Here is a 22,315-nt window from a genome sequence, read left to right as displayed (position 1 = left end):
CTCCAGCTTCAGGAAATGGAAATAACCTGGAAGAAGAGGAAAGTGACCTTAGAACAAAACAGACATGATGGGTTCATGATGGGAAATTGATGAAACTGTCTCCCCCACCCAACTCATCTAAGGGTTTTCTGTGGTTTCACAGTTTGTCTTTTCTTTTTAGATCTCTGGGCTCATCTCCGCATTGTCTACATTTAGCAAGAATTTTGCCAAGTCAGTTTAGACAATGTCCATTATCTGATTACCTGCCTTGTCTGATCAGGAGATGAATTCTGTCAGGCTGGGTTATCAAGCTTCTCCTTCATCTTTCCTCTTTCCTGTTACTCATTTTCCATCCCATTTTTGCTTACATTTGGAGTTAAGCTCTGTCTCTTTCCTCCCTGAGAAACCACACCACCGAAGTCTTTACAGCTATTATGATGGTCTTCGTAAAGTTAATTTTACCAGCCTTTAGTGTCATAAATAGTTTTGAACATAGTCTCTCAGCTGTGGCCCTAATTCTCTGTAGAAATCTATCTATTTGGTCAACAGAACTTTAAAAAAACAAAACAATTTTTTTTATATCTTTTGTCTTTGAGATTTAATAAAAATTGTTTCATCAACTCTCTATGTACTTTGTAAAAGTACATATTTACCATCTTTTTTTTTATTGAAATTTCAGCCTTTCAAACAATTTGCCTCTTAAAATCCCAGTCCTGTATTATGATTTGGATGCTTGAATAAGCACAGCTTCATACACCCCCCCCCCACACACACGTGCTTACCACCCATGTTTCTGCCATCATTGCTCCTGTTACATGGGACTGTACCTCCCATCCTAATAATTGTCCTGTGGACCACATGTTCCGGGATGACAGGGTAACTGGCGAGCTTGCCTGCCACTCTTTCTTCAGGATGGTGTATAGCAGTGCCAGGTGTGCGGGAAATGGTTTCTGAATAAACAAAATTAAATATGAAAAATGAATGTACTGACCTCTAAACAAAGGCTTTGAGGCTGTTACCAGGGCCCTCTGTAACACACAATCTAAAGTTACTCCTTCACTCTGTACTCCTTCACTCTATTGCTTTCTCTTACAGTGGTGTTCTCATCCGGGGCTTCGAATCGTCACCAAGAGCAAATTTCATGCAAACGTTGTTAACCAGAAGCAACTCTTGGTTATATAAGTCAAACCAACATATCCTCTTAATTTAATATTAACTGACTACCAGCAGATAGAAGAATGGAAGTCTCCAGAATGATATTCAGAGTTTTCCCCTCGCTGTATATACCAGTATTTATCAAAATATCTTTTCCTTTTCCTTTAATGTGATACATGCTCAAGAGATAGCATATTTTATGAAACAAAGATTGTCGTAGTAACTGTCACAAAAGACAACATTGAGCACAGGACTAGAGCTTTGACTGTTTCTGGCAGGAAATCTCATGAATGAGAGTTTTGTCACGAGAGGGGCACAAGCCGAGGCTCCGAAGTTGTAAACTCTGGATTAGAATCCCATCTCTATCTACCACTTCCTGTCTCGAGACCTTGAGTAATTTATTTGACATTTTCTGAAGCCATGTTTTAAGAAGTGTAAAAGTAGCATCTATCTAGCAGAATTCTTGGGAGGGTTAGATTAAGTCATGTGCTTACATTCTTGGCATACTGGCTGACCCGAGCGAGAGCTCAGGCAACACTCAGCGGAATTGTCATCCTTGGTTTTATCTGAATGTCTTTTCTTAGGTTTAGTTTGACAAAATACGTGTTTCGTAAGTTTCCCCATGCATCGCTTGGGCTGTGTCTGTTATGAGATGGGCCAGCCCATAAACATACTCTATGAGAGGACTGAACAGCTAACTGTGGTCCCTAGAACCTGTGGAAAAGGAGAACGAGAGAACCAGAGAATTGTCCTTTAACCCCCCTACATCCCTATACCAATAACACCACCACCACAAACCACAACAGTAAATAAAAAATTTTAAATGTTTCTGAAGTTTTGGTTGTGGATAAAAATAATTGTGCTGACACACATACAATATGATACATTTTCCTTTTACTTCTTGGGCTAACATTTTTTTTTAATATTTATAAGATTAGTTACTCATTTATCTCTCTATTCAATAGCTATTACTGTGCATAAGTTTTGTATATTTGAGGATGCTACCACTGAAAGTTTGTAGTCTGGAAGGAGTAATGAAACATTCACACTCACCTCAGTTTATGAAGAGGTAGAAAGCAATGCGAGTCGGAGGGAGCAGACACACCACAGTGGAGTTCGGGGTGGAGAATCGCTGACATTTCAGAAGGAACATTCAGAGATGTACAAGTAAGCTGGAAACCTCTGCTCCTGTGGTTACAGAACTCAGAAACCTGAAAAGAGGCAGAACTGACATGAGTGAATTTTGGGCCATATCTCAGGAATAACACTATATCTGACCCTCAGCATTCCTGCCTGCAACTGAAAAAAGAAATATCCTGAATAATGGTTGTAAGACCCGAACAAGCCACCATCATCAAACAGAGAACAGACAGACATCAACAAACACGAACACCACTTTCCTACCTGGGTAAGGATGCTTTGAGTTGAAGCATGAAAATGAAAACAATATATACTTTTATCACGGGGAGAAAGAACAGCCTGTGGGAGTACGCATGTCATGTGTTTTGTTTGTCTGGTTGTTTTGTTGTTTCCATAATGCTTGGTTTCCAAAGGTTAGAAATGCTGGTCACCGTCCAGAAAATAAAGCAGTACTTAGGATGATGCCTAATTTCCCGTATCAATTCAATTAAGAGCATATCGACATATTTGTTCAGTGCCCAGCAGATGAGTACATGAATCAGGTGCTAGATAAACACAGAGATAAAATAGATGTATATGCTTACCTTCTTATTTCTGGCATACAGCCTTGGAATCCATGGGACCAGATAACCACAGCACAGAAAGTTCAACATGGCAAGTCTATGAAGTACTATGCACAAAGATCTGTGGAAGTACAAGTTTGGGGATTGAAGGGAGAGGGGATATGCCTGGCTGAGGATACTGAGGAAGGATATGCAAACCTGAGTTTGAATTTCAGCTTCTACCGAGATCCCTTAAACCTGAGTGAACACTTTACCATTTACAAAAATTAAGATCATTGTAGCAAGTTCAAGTTAGGATTCTCGCCATGAAATGAGGCCATAGAGTTGAGCATAACACTTGGCAGCAGCACTTACAATGTGCTGCTGTGGTGGCACAAGACACTAATCTTAGCACTGGGGAAGCTGAGGCAGGAGGATTGTGAGTTTGAGACCAAACTGGGCTGCAGAGAGAGTTCTGGGGCAGCAGGGGGTATATAGCCAGACTTTGTCCTAGTACTCTTAACTCTCACCAAAGAAAAAGAGATGCTTTTTTAAAAACAGGTTACCCATTCACAGTCAAGGCAGGAGAGGGCCCAGGTACATGGAGAGGGCATCCACAGTAACATAGTTGCTGGGTTTCCCTGGGCTAGTTCAGGAGAAGTCCTGAAATGGGCTCTCCTCTTGGTGAGAACTTCTCCAGGTCCTCAAAGCCCTGAACACACTTCCCAGCTTCCACCCTACTGTCTTTGAATACGGTAAAAACCACCTAGAGTTCTCTCTACCAGGTTTTGATAATCTACATGGCTGGGTTAGTGAGTTCAGCCAAGAAAAGAGATTCTTAGGAACAGAAGAGTGAAATTATTATTTTTCCATACTATAAGAGGCCTGCTTGGTGGATGCTATCAAGAGAGATTGTGCGGCAAATTGGTGATGGCTAGCCGCCCAGTATGTCAGAAGGTTTGTGCAGTAATAATAATAATAATAATAATAATAATAATAATAATAATAATAAACATTGCTTACACACTACCCAGCCATTCTCTGAAATAACGAAATAACACAACGACAGAAAGAGCACGCTAAAGGATAGATTCTAGCTGCATCCAGGACAGATGGGGTCTGAGGGGTGTAGGAAGAACAGCACAAACACTAAGGGTCCCCCACCCCCACTCCCATGGGAGAAGGAGATTCTGTTCTCTACTAAGCAGAGACAGGAAAGGAGTTTTATCGAAGCCAGCCCCTGTTTTGGTTGGTTCCATATTTTAAGCTTCTTTGATAACACCTGGACACGCATCCTGGCTCTCTCTCCAGCACTGCCTGACTGGCCAGAGCCTCCAAGCACTTCAGCTGTACACATTCCTAAAGCTTGAGTCACTAATTCCCTGAAGGTCCCCGCAACCCCGTGGTGTCTGCACCACCTTCCCACAATCTCCATTACTTTTGAGAAGACCCAGTGAAGGTTTTGTTTTGTCTTTTGCATTTGTTCTTTGGGTGTCCTTGGCTTAGGTCTGAGTGGCTGAGCTTTGATTGGATTTCAGACCAGAGATTGAGTTCCTATGAACTCCACTGAGAGCTGAAAGAAGAATGGAGTGACAGAGGGACTGATGATCTTTGACCCCAGCCCATTGATGGCTTTTGTCATCACTGTTGGTGGCTGCTCTGAACAAGAATGCATTGTCTCTTTGTCTATTGTGGACTGGCCTTTACAGTTAGTCTTCACGGGATGTAACCTTTAATCAGAGATATGTTCTTCTACCAGGGGCAAAGGGTGGCTGGAGAGAGAGAGAGAGAGAGAGAGAGAGAGAGAGAGAGAGAGAGAGATGAAGCAAGTTAGCAACACTCTAGAGTGGGGCTTGAAGAGGAAACACTAGGGAAAATGATCATGTTAATAAAAGTTAAAAATTAATTGTCACCGGGTCAGTAGTGTGTATTAAACAGCTACATTACTTATTGCATTTAATCCTGTCTTGCTGCCCTGCTTTTCAGAATAAAAATCAAAAACAAAAAAACAAAACAACAACAACAAAAAACCCAGAGATTTAGTCTCATGGTCTTCTCTTTTAACTGTCAATAAGCTAGGTGGACCTCTGAATTTCTTGCTTCATCACAGGCAATGAATCAAGTGGTCTGATACTGTAGCTACTTGTTGGTGTAAACCTCAGGTCTGGAAAGAAGCTGAACCCTAAATTGGCTTTAGGATCCCTTTTATCTCTCTGGATTCAGGAGAAAAAAATGTCTGGGAGCAAAGATTGCCACTGAGTGCTTGCCCTCCTTCAAGGTTTGAGTCAGGTCATATGTCTCTACAACTCTTTCCTTGAAAGAGTTTCTAGATCTTTCTGATCCTTTTGAAATCATTTCGTACAAATTGTCCCAGGACCTTCTCAAAATGAAGCAACGGCTACTTTTCCCATTTTTCAAACGAAAAATTTACTTCAGAGAGGATTCGATCTAAAATCGCATTTCTAGAGGCAACACAAGACTGTGTTGTTTCTCTTCTGTGTAATTTTTTGTGTTGATTTTCCTTGATTAAACTCTTCATGATAAACTTCATTAAACAATTCCCCAAATCTCTACTTGTTGTCTTCTCTTACATGTGCATGTAGGTTAAAACATTTTTTGTCTTCAATCATTACAGATTCTTAGCTCATAGGTCAGCAACAAACTGTAGATTAAGATGAGAAAAATAATAATCTATTAATATAATAGTGTACATATGTTATATAGATCTAGTAATCAAAGGGGTGACTTTGAATTCTAGCTTACAGTGGCGTCTTTAACAAGAATAGTAAATTCTAGAGAACTAGTAAGATCAAGGAAAAAAAGGCCATGAATCTGTTCACGCAGCAACCTGTGGGAACCTTAACATAGAGATTCCAATGCAGGTGCCTCTGGTGTATGTACAGGCGGGGTTTCTATGGCTGCCTTCAGTGCTTAATTCTCAGCTTCCCACAGACTTGACAGAGAGTGTTCGGTTCTCTTTCGTGGGCTTCTTCCTTGCTTTCAGCTCAGAAACAGCTCATCTTTGAGGCAGGCATATTCTGGTCCCCCCCGGACCCTACAGACTTGCCTTAGATTGTTCTTGGTGACAAAAAAAAGATATGAAATACAATTGATAACAATTGATAACAATTTTTTAAAGTAATTTTGTAAATAAACTGTCAGTAAACTTGGAATTTAAGGAAATAATAGAGGATGTGGGGATTCTGTTTGTTTCTTTCTCTCCATTCTCTCTCTCACACACACAGAGGTGGGGAGATAGAAACAGAGGAAGTGGGGAGGGAGGGAGAGAGGGAGGAAGGGTGGGAGGAGCAGAGGGATGGAGAGAAGAGTCAGCTACAAAAGCTTTGGGGAAGTACCTTCTATGGTCTGCTTTCATAGAGTAGCTGTCTTGTTTCCTTGGTTAATTACTTTTTGTCGATGTTGTCTTTAGATTCTTTGATTCTTGATGCTATAGAAGTTCAAAGGAAAAAAAGAGATTTCATGTTGAAAGTGAGAAATCTTGTCATATTTTCCTTTGATTAGTGCCTAGGGCAGAGTTTCTGTTTTCTTTAATTCGCATCAAGACTGATTCCCAGACCTTGCTACTTTAGAATGGCAAAACCAATTCAACCTGGGTAATTAATAGGGCCCTTTGCCCTTTCAAAGTAAACGCTACTTGAAAGTTTTCCAATGTGAAGAAAATGAAGGGGAATGGGAGCAGAAGGGATAGAAAAACTTCTGACCTCTGACATAAAGCCAATGAAAACCTCATGAGACAATACTTCCAGTAGGTAAACCAGAAAAACAAAAACTGATAGAGCAAGGAGATGTTGCCAGAACGCACGCATTTCCGGGTAGTAAGGAGAGAAATGCCTCTTGCAAGAATCTCGAACCCACATTATATCAAACTTCAGACTGATAAACCAAAGGTGAAAGTGTAATTTTCCCAAGATGTTACACAGAAAAGTAACTGGAAATACTACTTGGAACACTAAGCTTTAAATCCAGGCCTCAGAGCATTGCCATAGGTGTCTGCACTTGACGGCGGATGCAACAAGAATGATGACCACATACATGAGGAACCATGGATCCTGACTGAACACCAACTTAAAAAATGAACTATGAAGTCTGATCAGCTAGGAGTACAGATGGTAGGGGTTACCTGACACCGAATATAAGGTGTTATGTTATGCTTCAAAAATTAAACATATCAATGAAAATTTAAAGAACGCAAAAAGAAACTGAAGGATATTGAGGCAGTGGAAGATATATGATGATGATGGATAACTTCTGGAATTCTAGAATTACTAAGAGAAACTGAGATTGGACAATATTCAGAGATAATGGGCAGCATTTTCTAGAATTTATGAAAGATACTAACCAATAGAGCCCAAAAGTTCAATGTACTTTGTACTTCATCTATAGAAGACCAAATACAAAGTGAAAGCCTTGAAATTTTGCAGTGAACTACAAAGACCCAGACATTTTGATGAAAGCGTGTTTCTTAGAAGACATACAGTGCCACCAAAGTGCTGAGAGAAAAATCATTGTCTTCCTAAAACTCATCCTAAAGTCTCTCAAATTATACATTTCAAGGAAGAATATGTGCAAATCTCTTCAAGTTAAAACACAGTCCTGTTACGCCACAGAGGAGGACTTTGCAGCCAGCCCTGAAGATACCTGATAAAACAGGGTCAGATGAAAGGGGAGAGGTCCTCCCCAATCAGTGGACTTGGAAAGGGGCAGGGAGGAGACCAGGGAGGGAGTGTGGGGTTGGGGAGGGAATGAGGGAGCAGGATACAGCTGGGACACAGAGTTAACAAAATGTAACTAATAAGAAAAACAAAATTAAAAAAAGAATGCTCAAAGAAAAACAAAAAACAAAAACAAACAAACAAAAAAAAAACAACAACAAAAAACACAGTTTGTTTAACAACATGCCCTCTCACAAAGAGATGGTGATGGGACTTTCTTCTGAGAGAATTCAAATAATCTCCAGAGAAAAATCCATGACTTCAGAAGCAGTTTCTAGCAGTAAAAACATACAGACATGGAGAACTCAAGGAAACATTGGTATACACCTTAACAGAGGTTTTACTCTGTTTGGCTAGAACAAAGATACAGTGAAAACCCAGGAAAATGGCATGAACAGGAGAAGGGAAAGGAAATGGAGCTAATGAACTAAATTCCAAGTGACTGACAGAGAAGAGAAAATACCTTTTTCTGTAATAGTTACAGAAAAGTTGTAGTAGCACCATAAGCAACTTTTCCACACCTAAACCACTTGGGAAGTTGCAGGCCTGGGGCCCTGTCACTCCTGAGTCTTGCTGTGTGTTGTTCTATAAACAAGAGAAATGAACTAACATGGACACTTCTTTATCTCCTGCCTATTGAAATTGTTCAATTATCCTAATTTTCTTGCCTTTTTTACATATTTATCTGTACATATGTAAATGTGGGTTTATGTGCATTCCTCTTGTGAACACCTGAGGTTGACATCTGTTTTGTTTTTTTTTTAATCAGATGCTCTCTGCTTTACACTTTGAGGCAGAGTTGATCTTCCTGATCCCAAATAGTCTTGCTAGCAGCTTGCCACAGTCATCACATGCATTCTAGACATCCTAACTATGCTTTTGACATTGCCTAGAACACACTTTATTCATGGAGCAACCTACCCAGCCCACTGTCACTCTGAAGAGAAAATGAGCCTGTTCAGAATCCTGTGTTACATTTAATCCTCATATCTTTTTTGGCCACATCATTTCTTGGCCACATCATTTCTTCTCCGAATTCCATGGCTTTGACCCATAAGAATTATGTGACAGTTATTTTGGAGTAATCTCTCATTTAGAATCACCTGACATGTCTTTGTGACCGAATACCTCTTTAGTAGAAACAGTAGCATTTAAGCGATGTTACTGGCCTTTCCTTTACACAGCTGTGGCTTCTATAGATGTTCACACTTAGACTCTCAATAAAAGTGATACCTGCCAGACTTGACTCATTGTAAAAAAGGAGTAAGTCCTGGATGGGAATTATCATGAAACTATAACTGTATAAATAGCCTTCTACCATCTCTCTATCATCTATCTATCTATCTATCTATCTATCTATCTATCTATCTATCATCTCTCTACCTATGATCTATCTATTCATCTATTCTCTGTGTGTCTGTGCATGTGTGTGCACACATATCATGACACACTTATGGAAGTCAGAGGACAGCTTGCTGAAGTCAGTTATGGGCCCAAAGGTCATGCTTGGTGACAAGAGGTCTTACCAACTGAGCCATCTCACTTGCCCCTATATATTTTTATTTTGATACCAAGACTCACCCTATGGTTTAGGCTTCCTTCTTCTGTGTTCTCAAGATTCTCTAGCCTCCGTCCTTCCAACAGCTGGGAGTACAAACACTTACTACCCAACTGGGTTTCTGATTTGGTTTTCCATATGTGTGTTTTTTTTTAACTGGAATTATTTAGTTAAATGGTTATAATCTATTATTCTGATGTTCAATTTGTCTTTATTTGTTTATTTTTTATCAGTGGGAGTCCTGCCAGGCTGGTTTCATTGTCTTGAGTCATTCTCTGAGGACTTGCTTATTTTATAGCATAAAAAGAAATTTTCAGGCTCACGTTGTTCTTTCTTTCTAACCTCCATAGGATTTTTCTCACCCCGCCCTGGCTCCAACTCCTTGTGTATAGCCATATTCTGGCCAGAAAGCAGATTTCATCACCAGCTAGCTGCCTCATCGGCACTCTGAACCAGCACCAGCAGCTGCCTCCTATCACTCCACCCCCACACACTGGGACAGCGTCCTGTCCTGCTGAGGTTCTTTTCAGAGAGAATATGCCCCCATCTCCACAAACTCTGACACACCCATAACCTTTTTCTTCTATGACGTTTTCCCACTCATTCTGAAAAGGCTCCAACATCTTATTCCAGCCTCCTCCAAAAATACCTTCCTCCTCTGCTGCAGCTCATCCCACGTTCCTGTGACAAGTTGGGCTGACCCTGCTGACACCATATAGATATTCCCTTCTTCCACGGGTGCTCTGCCATACCCAGCTCTGGTCAAACACTGACCTTGCTTGGCCTCCGCTGAATAAGGTGGGGGCTAGACCCGTAGTAAAAAAGGAAGGAAAAGCAAAGGGAGATGAAATAGGGAGAGAAGAGGAGGCAATCAGAAAATGGTAACCTGAAAAGGTAGTGGAAAAGGAAGACATTTACATTTACATCTTGTTAAACAAAAAATACATGGTTCATTTTTAGAATGGAGCTTAAAAGTATAGTGTGTAACATGCAAATGCGTAAAAAAGAAACACGGAAGTAAAAAGGAAAATCAAATCTACCCAAAGAAGGCAAGAAAGAAGGAAAATGTACAGGAAACAGTAATGGACACATAGAAAGTCCTGCATTGCTGTAATTTAATAACATATCACAGTTAAAATAATAAGGAAAAGAACAAAACAATTTACCAGTCATAACAATCTGGACTGACTGTTTCTAAATTTTTGGCCTCTTATGCAAAGAATGGAAATAAGGGACTGACACAGACTTTTAAGAGTTGAAAGAAAACTTTATTTAAAGCAAAACCGCAGAAAGGTCAGATTACACTGTGAGAGAGCAGTGGTCCATGGCAGGGAAGATACACAAGGACCTCAGGTTACTGTCTGAGCTCTCCTTTCGTGGGGTCCAAAAAAGGAGGGCCAGTTCCTAAAGAGTGTAGTTTGGATGGTTCTCTGTTTTGATTGGTTATCATTATAAATTCTACTTTAAATATCCCCTCCCCCACAATGGGTCTTATTTTAATCATAAGCACACCCAAATTTGCACAGGCATGAGATGGTAAATAGTGCTTGAAAGGCCATTTTTGCCTTATGATGCATGCACCCAAAACCAGTTCAGGCCGGATTATTTTTGGTTTTTTACTCAAACATCACAAAAGTATGATCGAATAGCATCTTCTTAAGTTTGGCTGTTATTAGGGAAGCAGAAACTTTGTTGTTTCGAGAGCAGCCTAAGTACAGATTGATGCAGGTAGGGATCCTATGATGTTAACATGTTACTAGGTGCATTGCTGTGAGAAGAATGTATGTGCACGGTATATGCAAGTAAAGACCTATGCTTCCAAGCGCATTATTACTGGAAAGGGGTGTTTATCTGTGTACAGCTCAAGACAAGCTGGGTCCCAGCTTGCTCAGCTTTTCTTTATGTGCACCTGCCTCAAATCTAGCAAAGTCATAAAAATAAAATCCATGTGTAGCCCAGTACTTGGATGGTCAAGGCAGGAGGATTAGAGGTTGCAGGTCATCCTCAGCTACATGGTGAATTTGAGAATAGCCTGGGAAGCATCAGACCTTGTCTTGAATAGCAAGCAACAAACCAGCTGATACATAATTAACAAATAAGATCAAGCTGTACATAAAGACAGAATCCACCTTTACATAGTTCACAGTAGCTTGGTCCAAAACATTAGAATAAAGAAAATTTGGAAAATTCCAATGCCCTTCTTAATCCATAGATGTGTGGCTTTGGTCTCCAGCTCTGGAGGAACAACAGGTAACAGAGTCCAAGTGATGGACAAGGGTTGTTTTGAAAGGGTGATCATGTCTAAGGCTCCCTCATTATGGTGACACCATTACCTCCAGGGAGTTGCAAGGAACGAATAAGCTGAGCCTGAAATACCATTGTTGCATTCTAATTACTCTGTAATTATGCTCAAAGCAAATGCTTGAAGCACACTAGGAATGTGTCAGAAGGGCACAGGAGCCAGTGTGGAGTGTCCCACTGATAAAGTCAATGTGATGTCATCGTCAGAAGCAGAATGATGCCTTTCCTGGGCCATCTGGCTTCTGTCTGTCTTTGGTTCTTAAGACTTGAGGCTGATTGACAGTACAGATACTTCCTGACAGTTTCAGCTTCATTGTCCCATTTCAGGCCGTGCCCAGCCCCCAGGAGATGTCCTACTGCTTTGGCTCCTCATGCTGATGGTTTCGGCTTGTTTGGGTGGCCACACTCCTGAATTGCCCCTCTCTCCTTTGTTTCCCTGCCCTGTTCAGCGTAGTGCCCCCTCACTATTGTAATCATTAAATTGCTTCTATTTCTCAGGTTGTCTGTGCAACTCATTGCTTGCGTTAAAACTCCCTCTGTTTAGATGTTTACAGTGTTTTCTGTTTTCCTAATCAGACTCTGACTGGCAGTTCAAACCAACACTGGCAAAAAGAAAGATAATGTAATTATGTCACTATTAGAATTTAGAAGAAAAAGCATCAGTGAGATAAAAACATTATATAATTACAAATTGTACGTATCTAATAACCTGCCAGAATATATTTTAAAAAAATCAAGAAAACTGCAGAGAAAACTAGACAGATTACCATCAGATGTGGAACACATTTCTGTGTGCAAATGATAGCTCATGCTGTCAAGGGAGAAAAATGTGGAAGATCTGTGAAATATAATTAAGAATTCACCTAGAAGACATATATAGTCCACCACACAAGGGCCTAGAAAACACATATCTTATCCAAGCACACATGGAACACAGATCATACTTTTGGCCATAAAGGAAGTCTTAACAAATTTCAAAGAACATCATATGGCCACATGCCCAACTGTAGAGCAATATGTTAGAGATCACTAACAAAGGAAAGATTAAAATCACCTCATACATTCAGGAGAGAAAATCCTCCTGGGCAAAAGAAGAAATGTCACTGGAAATCCAAATTTACTTACAGCTGAAAAATTAAAGGAAAGGCAATAATTTCCTGAATGAAATGTAATGCCTCATACATAATAAGGCATTACAGAAATATTAAGAAATACTACAGAAAAGAAAGAACTGTGAGTAAATAGATCAAAAGAGTGACATCTAGGAAACAAAATACTAACAGTAGGAGAAGACATTGCAATAAAATATAGGAATAGCTTGATATATTTAGTGACATTAAAACTAAGAAACTGTATTTATTAAATACTATCATAGAGCTAAAAAATAAAAATAAAAACAACACCCCTACTAACATATACTAGAAACGACATCTTAAGATATACTAACCATAAGAAGGTGTTCAAAGCATCAATAAAGAAACAACCCAACAAAAAATAATAGCAGAAGAAAGAAACATTTATAGATAAGAAAGGTGTATTGATAAAAGGCATACTGACAGATGAGAGGATATCTCTTTCAATTAGAAGCGAGCTAATTATGAATTATGAATTGCCTTTGAAAACCAAGAGAATGGTGGCGTTTTATCGCATGCTGATCTCCAGTGTTGATAAAGATGTGGAATAATGACACTCATGTGGGAATGGAACCCTTTTGATGAATCACCTGGACAGGTATGTACCATGCAACAAATCCATTTATTTTCTAGGCATTTACTGAATTCAATGATGCATATATGCACCAATGTACATGTTCAAGTATGTCTGTCGATTTTCTTAATAGAATTTCTTTTTAGGGCAGTTTTAGGTTCATATCAAAATTGAATTGAAGTTAGACAACTTTTCAGTTTGTTCACGTTTTCTGTTCAGACTGTTACAGGTATGAACAAAGTCAGTTTGATTTCTTATTTTCCAGGCTGTATACACATTATTCCCTTTTCTCATACTCTTGCATTAGTCTGTGTTAAAAAGCAAAAGTGGTTTAAGACAATCTTGTTTTGCTCTTGACCTTAGCAAGAAAAGCTTGAGGATTTCATTACTAATATTGATATTTGTTGATTGTTTTTGTTTGTTTGTGTCAAGGAGGCAGCTTTCCTCCATTTCTAGTTTAATGAGAGATTTTATTAGGGTAAAATCTCAGGTTTTGTCAAATGAGTTTTTTATTAGTATGATCGGGTGACTTTTCTTCAGCAGTATATTAATAGGATAAGTTACACTGATCAACTTTTTTTTTCACTGATCAACTTTTAAACATGGAGCCCACCTTATATACCAGAGACAGATCCTACACCTAATGTACAATTATTTATACATAGTTGAATTTGTCAACATTTCATTGGAAATTTTTGCTTAAGTTGATGAAAGCTACTAGCTGGTTCTTCTCTTGTAATCTAGTTTTGGCACTGGAACATTGCTGGCCACATACATGAGTTGGGAATTATTCAGTTTGGAGAAGAAAAGACTGTAAAGGATTGGTATGATTTCTTCCTTATGTATTTGTAAAATTTGTTAGGGAAATTCATTTGGGCCAGATTGCTTTCTGCTTTAGAAAAATATTAACATTTGATTCAATTTCTAGAAAACAGGTACAGCTACTTGGGTTATCTATTTCTTCTCTGTGAGTTTAGCAGATAGTATTTTTCAAATGATTACTACAGTTCAGACAGATTTTCAAGTCTGTGGGCATAATGTTCTCTTTTTAATAATTAAAATTACTTGAAACAGTTCATATAACTAGCAACATTAAAACAAAAAAATAATTATGAGCTAGTAACATAGTGAGATAAATGTAACAATGTAACGATGAGAACACATGATATACACTGGGCCTTTTTGTTTTGTTTTTGATTACCACTTCCTTCTGAGTTTTTAAATTATTTCCTAACAACTTACTTTAGAAAAATTTTAACACAACACATTGTATATTTATAAATTGAATATATATATATATATATATATATATATGCATACACATGAAACTTTATGGAATATAATTTTCCAAATCTTAAACCATTTTTCACCCCCTGAGGGCACTATCTCTCCCCAGTGAGAATCCATAATGCATTCATCAATATAGATGAACCCTTAAAAGAAACATATGTTAAGTTCAAAATTAATAATATTGTATAATATATTATTTAGGATTCAAATACACATGGTAAAGTTGGAAAGAAACTCAAGATTATGATAAATGCAAATTTTCTTCAATTGCTTTTACAAGGTAAGTAGACAGAAGAATGGATAAACAATCAAAATGGTTCGTTATTAACAATGGTCTCTCAAACTATTTGGTTAGTACAAAGGCGCTTTAAAATTTTAATATTAATGTACTTTCTTAGTTACTTTTTCCTTTGCTGTGATAAGACCATGACCAAGGCAACTTATGAAAGACAACATTTAACTTGGAGCTTACTGTTTCAGAGCATGACTGCCATGACAGAGAATATGGCAGCCATCTGGAGGAGCAGTAGCTAAGAGTTCATATCTTGAGACAAAGAGAGAGCCAACTGGGAATGTCAGGAGTCTGTTGAAACCTCAAAGCTAGTCCCTAGTGGTATACCTCCTCCAAGAAGGCAACGCCTCCTAATCCTTCCCAAACAGTTCCACAAATTGGGAACCAAGTTTTCAAACTTAGGAGTCTATGGGGGTCATTCTCATCCAAACCACCACATATTCTGAAGGCATTGTTTGGCAAACATATTACAAAATAATTGCAATGTTAAAAGTAGACAGTGGAACACAAGATCAAACCTTTGCAGATTCAGAGAGGTCTTTAGAGATAGAAAGTGCTTGGACATAGCTGTAAAGGGTCTGTGGGAGTTTTCTACAGAACAGAATTTATATATAAGAAAGCTTAAACTTTAGACATTTTAGGATACTTAGGTCAGAGGATATGGGGGTTTGATAAATGCATAAAGATTAAAAGTACAGTAAGAAGTTTCTTCGTGATGGTTGCTTTCACACTTATAAGTACAGTGTTAGTCTTAACCTTTCTTGTAAATAAAGTTACCAGCGCCACTTTAGTGCTTCCAGTCCTAATAAGTGGCTACGCAAGCTCTGAGCGGCTTTGTCATCTGTATCTGCCCAGCCTTCTTCCCACTTGCCCTTACAAAATTGTTCTTTTTCAAAGTTCAAGGTTTTTAATCCTTTTGGGCAAGGCTTCACTAATTAAAGCCCAAACAATCTGAAAAGTAAATTAGTATTTGGGAGCCCTGGGCACCATTCCATGGCTCTTGATGTATTGTTGTCATTTTTTAACACTCCAAAAGCCTTCTTTGTTTAAGTCTGAGCCTTCACAAATGCCCCCTTTTCACTTTGAGACCCTTCCCGCCTCTTGGCTTCAGTTTGGCTCAGCACAATCCCACCTAAACGAAGCGCATCTTTCTTGACTCACGTGCTTTCTCTTTGTAAATACTTGGGACACATGCCAGACAGTGAGCTTGGCTGCCTCTCGTATCTACTTCATGAACATAATTGCTAGGACGGAGACTATAGACACACAGTGCATGTTCGGTGCAAAGAGCGAGCAACCCCCGGTGAAAGGGAGCCAGCAGTGTGGGGAACCCTTGATGTCCTGCCTGAGCAATCTGGAAAAAAGTCTTAGTTCACCTTTGCCTTCCCCGTTCCCAACCCTCAGGGCCAGTTTCCACTGAGATACAAGATCAAATTATAAGAGAAAGTAAGAGACTGTGGCTGTTGACAAGGGGTCATCAGCAAAATGGAATTTTGGGCAAAAGTTTGGAGGGGGAGGGAGATGGCAGTGACCCAGGGACCCAGGATGTCCTGATCAGGATTAATGGTTTATTAGACTGTCTGGTTTCCTCTGTGACAAGCCTCAACTTTTTACTTTTGATAGGCACCGCTTTCATTGAAAGACTTCCCCATTGTAGTTAAGTGAAAAGTAATTACAATGCCATGCTTAGCAAATCAATAAGGGGGAAAGGTGCCCATTATGTGGATCTTCCGCTCTTTAAAAAAGCCCAAGTAGCATGTGTTATGTAAATGAACAGAGTTTGAAAAGATGCAAAGTTTTTATCCTCTCTGTCCTATTCAGTGAAAACCAAAGCCTGTCTGATAGGCTTGACCATTTTGTCTGTTAGCTTCTAAGTATTAGCTGTCTATTTGAAAGTAATTGACAGACAGACCTCTACCTAACAAAACGGTTTCTTCCTCACCTCTCAAAAATTCCTGTTGTGCTCACTCTGATGCCAACACAGCTTTTGGGGTTGGTATCTTCTGTCTACATGGAAAGCAGATAAGGTCTCTTGACACACCACCTGTCTGGAGATACTACTGACCCATCAGCTCAGGGCCTTTAGTCAAATTCAAGTTAACGTCTGAATTGACCTGGAATGTTGGGCTTCCCTTCTGTATCCTATTTGAATTTTAAAAATAAGCAGGGTAGCATCTAGAGATCTGTTGAAATTGGCTTACCTTTTTAATTGTTTACATTTGAGTGGATCAAGGCCTCACCTCACAGGCCAGTGGACCAACCCATTATAAGCAACCTCATCCTTGATCCTTGTTCTTTGGGAAGTTCTTGACCTTGACCTTGGGAGTTCTGAAGGGTTTATGTTTTGTGTATAGCATCTGTTCTACTTCTTTCTTTTGACTCTTTCAAGCCATCTCCTCACTGACTGTGGGTTTTTTTGTTTGTTTGTTTCTTTTAGGATCATACAAAGTTAAGAGCACAGAGTCTAGGGTCACTTAGAGCTGAGTAGTTTTGAACAATTACTCATTTGCTATATGTTAGTTTACTTGTCTATACAAGCAGGCTAAAAGAATACCTCTCTCACGGGTTCTTGACAGCATTTGACGAGCATAAAGTGCTTGGAAGAGGAGAAGACAGTCATTACTCTTGCTGTTCCCCATCTCTCCAGAGGGACACATTCAGCTCCTAGTGTGCAGACCAGCAGCTGTGGTGGTTTGAATGAAAAGTGTTCCCATAGACTCATAGGGGGTGGCATTAGTAGGAGGTGTGACCTTGTTGGACTAGATGTGGTATTCTTGGAAGAAGTGCGTCACTAGGGGTAGCTTTTGAGGTCTCAAGATGCTCAAGCCAGGACCAGACAGTCCCTCTCTCTTCCTGCAGCCTGCTGATCCAGAAGTAGAACTCCCAGCTCCCTCTCCAGCACCACGTCTGCCTTCATGGCGTCATGCTTCCAGCCATGACAACAATGGACTAAACCTCTGAACTGTAAGCTAGCCCCAATTCAATGTCATGGTGTCTCTTCACAGAAATAAAACCTTAAATAAGACCTTAGCTGTCTCAGCCTTTTTTTTTTTTTTTTCTGGAGGATCATAGGCTCAAGGCCAGTTTATGCAGTTTAGTGAGACCTTCTCTCAAGGTAAAAAGTGAGAAGAGGGGCCAGGGTTGCACCTCACTGCTAGAGTACTTCCTACCGTGCCTAAGGCCCTAGGTTCAATTGTGAATGTCATAAGGAGACACAACCTTCTTCTGCTATCTTGTAGGGGCATTTCTAAAGACAAGGGTTTCATTTGTGTCAGAAGCAACAGGAAGCGAATTTTATAGCCTGTTGAGAATCACAAATCTTTGTACTTTTCCTTGGGGAAGAGTCTTGCCAGGGAACTTGAGGTCCATTGTTTTAATCCCTTCCCACCTCTTGAACTTCCTCTTCTTTCTTTTTCTTTTTTTTTTTAACTCCCTCTCCTTATCATCCCCCCCCTCCATTGCCCTCACTTGGGCTCTTTAGACTATTGAGACCCTCTAGCTATTTTTCTCAACAGTACAGCTTTGCTCTGCTCAGATGGATAGCTCAGGCTACCCTTCAGATGTACCAGCTCTTACACTGTAAGTGGACAGCGCACACAGAGTTACTTTACAAACAGAATCCTCCTACTCTTCAGGACTAGAAACAGCTTCTAGCATCTGTGATTTGCAAACAGATACTTTCTCTCTATATCCTACTATTATTAAAAATAATAACACTAGTAAATAAGGCCTGGAGGGACAACCAATACAATGACTTCCAATGTTTGGTAATTAACTAATCACCTCTTCACAGTTTCTGTGTCAGTTTTCTTATCTGAGAAAGGAAAAAGATCAGATAAAAAACCAGAATCAAATAATGTAATATGTGTAAAGCCATTAAAATAGTGCTTGCATTTTGAGAAGTACTAGCAATTAATGGTAGTTGCTGTTATCTCCATTAATGAAATGAAACCCATCAGTGTTGGCTTCTTGCCAACATGGCTGACCCATGGTACCGAAGAGAGAGTGCAGGCAAGCTTGGTTTGATCCCATGTTGGTTGGTTGTTTCACAGTCTGCTTTTTTGAACCAAGCACTATGTTAGTTTTTTAACTTTACGACAAAGTTTCCTCAGATAATCAACTTAAGAGGAAGAAAGGTTGATCTGGGCTCATGTTTTAAGAGTCCCAGCCCCAAGTTTCTTCGCCTTATTGCTTTGACCTGTAATGTCAAAGTTATGTCAGGGAATGTGTAAGGGGAAGAACCTGTTCAAGTGATGGCCAGGAAGTAGGGCAGACAAGGTCCCCATATCCTCCTCTAGGTCATGCGTTCAATGACTTCACTTCTACCCATTAGGCACCACCTGGTAAAGGTTCCTACGCTCCAAAGTTGTGTCAAGCTGAGGCCCACACTCTTAACATATGGGTTTTGTGGGAGGCGGGGGGGGGCACCAAACTAGCAAGACTGTAATTAATAATACAAAATAAACTTGTATCTTTGTTTTTAGAGTTGAGAGATTATGCATAGAAAAATCAGTAGGTTAAATTAAAAAAAAAAAAAACTATGGATATTTAAAAATTAGGAAAACTGATGTGAGACTTTAGACAGCAGTTTTTTTTTTTTTTTTTTTTTTAACAAATGAGGTCCTTAACCTACAAGACAGTAGTGAGCAATTGTTGGGTCCTCAGACTGTGGCCTTCCAGTATGTCACAGGCTCTACCATTCTTTGCTTTGTTACTTTAGCAGCCTCATGAGTGATCTGTATGTACATCTGGCATCCTTTGAGTTAAGTTTACTAGGTAAAAAAATCTGACTTTCCAGGGCTCAGGAAAAAATATCCGAAGACTCTACTAAGCCATCTCTCTGGTGCTACGATAACAAAAGGCACAAATTCCTTCCACAACTGCATGTGTAACAGCTGTTTCAGAACTGCCTCCCTGCTGGCCCTGGCCACTGTCAAGTAAACTGAATGGAAAGCCCCTGTGCAATTGCTCAGGTCGTTTACTCTGAGAGCTCTATCTGGGTTCTGAAATGTCTCTAAACATGTCCATGGAACAGGTCTGGATAGCTAAGGAGTCTGTGGTCACATTCATGACAGATCTGCTTAAGACATTTTCCAGAGAGCATTTCCTTGACTTGCTGCAGCAAGATGCTAACCAGCCTCCCCAACACCAATTCCCACAGCTTCAATTCATCCTGGATTCAACTGACAGAATAATCTGCTTCCAACATCGATCTTATTACAACCCTCACCTGCTCAAGACCCTACAGAACCTCCCTATTACTGCTGCGGCCATTCTACCCTTTGCAGTCCAGCAGTCTAGGCCCTCATCAATTACGCTCTCCCTACGGAGCTTGTCCAGCCTTATCACAAGTCTCTTCTTGACAAAGTTTTTCTGCTATAGATAAAAGTCTGGGCTGTTGGACCTTCCAAATTCCCATCCATGTTCTAACTGCTAGAAACCATCTCTAGATTTTATGTCAATCTTTTTCCTTCTTTGCTCTCTTGTCGTGCACATATTTAATATGTCACTGAAATTAGTTCAGTTTTCATCCTTCCTCCAAAGACATAATTTTTGCAGTAATGCACATCCCTTCCATCCTATTAGTCCTAAAAGATATCACTAATAAATCATGGGTCAGCCTCTAAATTTTTGCTCAACATTAAGCTCCATGAAAATAGACACATGGAATTATACTGGGATATGTCACCCAATGTATCTGTGATTCTTTAAAAAATATTAGAAAATCATTACAATACTGAGTGATAGAAAGAAGAAAATTCAGCAGGAAAACTGATGCAAGAGAGAGGGATTTAAAAAATTTTAATTTATTTATATATTTATTTATTACAAATTACTTTGTATTCCCACTGCAGCCCCCTCCCTCATCTGCTCCCAATCCCACCCACCCTCCCTCTTCTCCTCCTATGCCCTTTCCCTAGTCCCCTGATAAGGGAGGCCCTCCTCCCTTTTTATCTGACCCTAGCCTATCAGGTCTCATCAAGGCTGCCTGCATCATCTTCCTCTGTGGCCTGGCAAGGCTGCACCCCTTCAGGGGGAGGTGATCAAAGAACCAGCCACTGAGTTCATGTCAGAAACAGTCCCTGTTCCCCTTACTAGGGAATCCACTTAGAAACTGAGCAGCCAATGAGCTTCCTTTGAAGAGGGGGTCTAGCTCCTCTCCATGGTTGGAGTCTTGGTCTCTGCAGGCCCCCTGGATCCAGTTTTTTTGTCTCTGTTGTTCTCCTTGTGGAGTTCCTGTCCCCTCCAGGTCTTTCTATCTCCAGTGAGAAGGATTTAAAAAAATTTATTTTGCCTATGTTTTCTCCCTGAAGTTTAGGTTCTTATATGTGGAATGAGGTCATGGTCAATACATTCAAGTGTTGCAGATATACCTCAGTAGCAGAACATTTGCCTAGCATACACACATACACATGACTTCAAGATCATAGGTCTGCGTCTCACACACACACACACACACACACACACATACACACACACACACACACACACACACACACACACACTAAAAATCGGTAACCACTTCTTATTAGTTTGTTTCAAAGGCTGCTTAGACTCTCCTGACAGTATTCAAATGGCTGAATTCTTGCACATCTTGCTAATTTAACAGTCAATGAGAAAGATATCACAAAAACCTTCCAGAAGTCAGAGACAGTTTCTTTGTGTCTCATTGAATCTGTTTGAGTCACATGGTCATCCTTGCCCTAATCCCTTTACACAAGAAAATGTATAAAGACAACACCACCAAAAAATGCTTGACTGAAAAATTAGTTATGATTGAAGCTTCTGCTCTGAGTGTTCATGACAAAAAAAAGCAGAAGGTGCTTGACGGTTTGAAGGCTGCTGGGTATTAGTTTTCTAAAATATTACAGATGTACGCCTACTGTTGTGATGGCATCACAGTGAGAGAAGAAAATTTCGTCTTTATGGAGCTTATTCTCTGTGAACATGAGACATCAGGTGAAAGTCACTATACAGGAAAACTGGAACTGGGAAGGACAATGAAACTTTAGAAGGAACGGTAGTAACTGTAACCATTACTCCATTACATAGTGTGATACTAGATGTGATACTTGATGTGATACTAGAAAATTTAACCACTACAACTGAGGGCACAGTCACTGGTGAGCTTGAAGATCACTGAACACTAATGGGATGGAATGAGCAGGGGAAGATGCTGAGGTAATGAGGATCATTAAACGGTGGGGAGTGGAGACAAGGAACTTATATTGTAGGGTCTTCAGGGGTATTGTGAAGGTTCTTGACTTTTACTGTGAATGAGATGGAAAGCCCATGGCCAATCTGGAACCAGTGCTACTATCAACTAACCATGCAAGAAACAATCCTTTCTGTTTGCTGAGGTAGCTGAGGTAGACTGGGAAAGGTGACAAGTCAGGGAAAGAAAACTGCAGCGTCTTTGACAGTGATCACCATAAAATAAATGGTGAAAAGTGGGTAGACCTGAGGAACATTTTGAAGATATTGAGACGGCTTGAGAGATTGGGTACGGAAGTGTGGAAAGAGGGGAGGCAAGGAGAGCAAGTAAAGCATGGTGCTGCCATGAGGGAGAGAGGGGCAAACTAGAATGTGGTGTTGAATATTTCAGTAGTCAGTAAGA

General features: G+C 39.9%; 1 long non-coding RNA gene across 1 annotated transcript in view; it reads right to left on the bottom strand.

Annotated features, from left to right (window-relative positions):
- Positions 1-823: 823 nt before the first annotated feature.
- The window catches only part of LOC132648993 (uncharacterized), a 90,966-nt gene continuing 69,474 nt past the window's right edge, over positions 824-22,315 (bottom strand). The window contains exons 2-3 of the long non-coding RNA XR_009587375.1: positions 2,188-2,345; positions 824-929 (exon numbers count right to left, since the gene is read on the bottom strand). This is a non-coding gene — a long non-coding RNA (uncharacterized LOC132648993). The remainder of the gene's footprint in view (positions 930-2,187; positions 2,346-22,315) is intronic.

Source organism: Meriones unguiculatus, chromosome 18 (assembly GCF_030254825.1).
Source record: "Meriones unguiculatus strain TT.TT164.6M chromosome 18, Bangor_MerUng_6.1, whole genome shotgun sequence".
Lineage (NCBI taxonomy): Eukaryota > Metazoa > Chordata > Mammalia > Rodentia > Muridae > Meriones > Meriones unguiculatus.
This window is presented reverse-complemented; position numbering and strand designations above follow the sequence as displayed.